Raw genomic sequence first — 4,077 nt, 5'->3', positions numbered from 1 at the left:
GACTATGTACACACCTGTTGCCTAGAAAAGCATTTGTCACTCGGTCGCATAAATAACTGGTATCATACTTACGAAACACAGTTCATTAGCACCCTTTATTTTTATTACCATCAATCTTGTTAATAATCACCATGTCGTTATAAGAAAATTAATTTTCAACGACACGTGAAAACAAATTTTTATATTTTTAAAGTAGGATTTCAAATCTGCAAAACTGACTTCGAATATCTACATTATCACGTGGTTCCGATTCATCTTGTAATAGAGAGTTCTGAGCGCTCTCTAAGAGCTTAACTCTAACTACACATAGCGATGCCTAACAGACCAAATAGATTTGTTCCAATTAACTGTAAACCCGAACTTTTACAACAAGAACGACAACGATTTCATCCACAGAGATAAACACAGCCTAAAAGTCAACAGATTTCCTTGTAAATTTTTCGTCAACTTGAAAGTTGAGGTTAAGTTGCCCTCGATATGAATGAAATTTGACATTTCGAAAAGACTTTGGAACAAACTTATTCAAATTTTTCTTTATTCTTTAGTCAATGCTCTATGAAACGTATTCCCAGTTATGAACTTATTTTAATAAGTGCAAGTCGAATGTATGATTATCCGATTATGGAATCTGAAATCCGGATGCGTAAATGCTGGTGCGTTGACTAGGTCTCTTTCGCGTTGATCTGTGTGTAGGTACGGTCACTGCTGTTACAATGAGGATGCTGAGTAGTGACGTTCATTTTTTATTCAAAAAATTTACATTTATAAAACAGCTTGCTGATTGTTGCGGGTGTGACGAGAACTATTCCAACAATCTATACCATTGCACCCCAGGAATGTTATGGCTTTTATCACATACGCGCGATGTTCGGATGTCAAAATTACTTAACTAGAAGAATAATGGCCGATGCTAATCGCACCCGGGTGCGAATAGCCGAACAACACAGCGGATGCTATTCGCACCGGGTGCAATTAGCCAAACAACACAGCAGATGCTAATCGCACCCAAATGACGTGCTAATCGCACCCGGGTGCAATTAGCCAAACAACACAACAGATGCTATTCGCACCTGGGTGCAATTAGCCACGCAACACAACAGATGCTATTCGCACCTGGGCGCCAAAAAAAGTTCGGTTGCCCTGATTCGGGTGCGAATAGCATCTGCTGTGTTGCGTGGCTAATCTCTATTTCAAATAATTGGATTCATGGTTATATTTTCAATACAAAAGTCGCCTTCTTGACGGAACTAATATTACTAACCTTATATAGTTCATACAAATCCATCCAATCACTGGAAATTCGACAGTAGTTCTTAAATGGAAATTCTTGTGAAAATTTGATCACAGAATTTCATCGCTTTATCACGATTTGTATCTTACTACGATCAAAATAGTCGTGTAGTAGCCTACATGCGTGGAATGACATGAAATCTATCTAAAACTGAATCGAGGTGACAAATTGTTTTTCAAAAACTGTGAATCGAAATAATCCTGAGTGAGTTTTAAGTCTAAGTTTATATGTAATTATATCAGTAAATCATTTAAGTTGTCAGAGAAATCTTCAAGTGACAGTAAAATGTAGTAAGTTTGATTGGATAAGTAACTATTCTTTGTTTTTGGATACTTGACTTTACTAATTTTCTTGCGACGAGGTGTTCATACTTATAACTTCATAGGCTTATTGGGAAATCCGTTAGTGGCCAATGTAAAACCAAAAGAGCAATAAGACTTTATGAAATTTTTCGTCTGTAGAAAATTAAAAAAAAAAACAAATTGTACGAGGAACATTCAGTTGAGTCGACTTTGGACATTTTAGCCGAGGAGAAACCACTGAAATGAGTTGTTTGTAAGAGTTAAAACGAGTTGTAGAACTCTCTAAAACTCCTACCTCCAAACAAAATGTAAGAGTTATGAGAGTTAAAAAGAGATAAAAAGGGGTTTCAGGTCCATTGCTTCCCTCTCGGTTTCAACAAACTGTTCATTTAACGTTTAAGGTTTTTTTATTTCGCGTTTTCGGTAGAATCGATTTGGACAAAACTTAGTTCTTGGTTGATTAATACCTTGTCTCTTCAATAGAGAATGTCAAGTTGTTTAAAAGCTTAACATTAGCCGATACTAAAAAAAGTTGCTTGCCTGCAATGCACACACTCATTCAAATAATAGAGTTACAACTATGCCACAGAACTAGTGATTTTATTGCAGAATTTACCATTCTAATGATTTTGCGATATTTCGTCGCCAGTTTCATAATATGTAATTTTTGTCGAAAAACAGGGCTAATTTCATTATTTGGGAATACGTAAAATGCGAAATTGAAATTCCCTATTTGCGCTCCCTCCCAGATTTGATCAAAAGTTTCTGAAAATTGTATTTAATTTCATAGAAGTTATGAAATATGATAGTAAACAAAAACAGCTTTCATCTGATATTTAGATATTCAATTTATGACAAATATGTCTTACAAATTCAGATCATACAAATAAAACATTAGAAAATCGTATTTTCGGTGAAAATGTACTACGTAGGGTTCGAATAGCATCTGTTGTGCACGGAAAATTCGTGGATTTCGTTAAAGGCTGTGTAACTTATAATGTGGCTGCAAGACTTATAAAAATATAGCTACTGAACGCATATCCTATTAATGTTGGTTATTTACCTGCAATGTGAGTTACACAACTATATTATAGATTACAGAGCTACATTATGCACCGAGAACACATTTTATAGCTAGGATTTGCATATTGTGGTTGTGTACTCTATATCATAGCTGTGTAACGCATATTTGACGTATGAAAAATATAGCTGTGTGCTGCATATCAGAAAATGTATGGGACCATGCATTCAAGTTGTGATTCGTACTGACGCTTGGTCGGACTCAATGTTAACAGATAAAGAAAAATCGTAAAATAGCTTGGCTGATTTTAATAAAGCTTGATTGTCAGGTTATAGAAATACCTCTTCAGTAGTCAAAATCCGTGGAAACACAGACGAATGAAAGTATCAGAAATTGCAATACATTAGAAACGAATTAAGCCAAGTATCTGCTCCCAAATGTCAAACTAGGCATTTCACAGAAAACAATTGAATAGGCGATTCGTCACGCAGGCAGTCTCAATTCACTTTCTTTCAGAACCTGAAACAATGCAATGACAACTCACCAAAGTAAAAGTGCTAAATATGAAAACTACAGACTTGAATTCGGCTGTGTGCCGTATAATATAGCTGCAGAATTTATATTGCGGTAGCAACGCTTCGAAATAAGAACGTGTTAAAGCACAAGCAAAATTAGCACAACAGCAGCAAAGGTGACGGTCGGATTGTCAGGTTAAGCATCAATGGGCGCGGTTAGTACTTGGATGGGTGACCGCAAAATTCATGAAAGTTTAGGAAAAATTTTTATTTCTCGAGATAGATTCGAAATGCGTCTCACAGCTATAATATAAGTTACACAGCTATTTTAACTACAGTCTTCGCAATATGCATTACACAGCTATATGCCAAAAAATGGGGTAGCTAAGTCCACTTATAGATCTCACACGCATATTGGGATTTTCCGTGTGTTATTCGGCTAATCGCACCCGGGTGCGAATAGCATTGGTTGTGTTGTCTGGCTAATCGCACCCTGGTGCGAATAGCGTCAGCTGTGTTGTCTGGCTAATCGCACCCGGGTGCGAATAGCATCTGCTGTGTTGTTTGGCTAATTGCACCCGGGTGCGACTAGTCACTTCGAAGAATAATTAAAAAATTACACTTCGCAGTTCTATGTTGTTGTCTTCGTGACAAGTGTGTAATATATATTACTTTCCTAGGGAGTCCCTAGTGGGGACGTAAGTCAAAACCATTATAAACCATTACATTGACAGGTATAGTAATAATTCAATATAGTATCGTAATAACAACACTATGCCGACAATAATATTCATAATCCTCTGTCCAGCATCAACGAGACAAGTTATTTGAAACTCGCCGCCAAAAATTTCAAAATAAATGATTCACCCATGGATTCTTGTGTATGCTACATTTTTTTTGTCATTCACCTCGTGCGTTCATCCAGTTTTTCTGCTACCGTCGCTACCG

The 4,077-nt window shown here is 36.6% G+C and overlaps 1 long non-coding RNA gene across 1 annotated transcript; it reads right to left on the bottom strand.

Annotated features, from left to right (window-relative positions):
* Positions 1-907: 907 nt before the first annotated feature.
* On the bottom strand, positions 908-3,636 carry LOC119068837. Its single transcript, XR_005086233.1, has 3 exons — positions 3,622-3,636; positions 1,099-1,113; positions 908-1,017 (listed from the first exon to the last, which is right to left on the bottom strand). It is a non-coding gene; the product is annotated as an uncharacterized LOC119068837 (long non-coding RNA).
* Positions 3,637-4,077: the final 441 nt, after the last annotated feature.

Source organism: Bradysia coprophila (genome assembly GCF_014529535.1).
Source record: "Bradysia coprophila strain Holo2 chromosome X unlocalized genomic scaffold, BU_Bcop_v1 contig_20, whole genome shotgun sequence".
Lineage (NCBI taxonomy): Eukaryota > Metazoa > Arthropoda > Insecta > Diptera > Sciaridae > Bradysia > Bradysia coprophila.
Note: the sequence above shows the minus strand (reverse complement) of the source record. Positions and strands in the feature narration are given on the sequence as shown.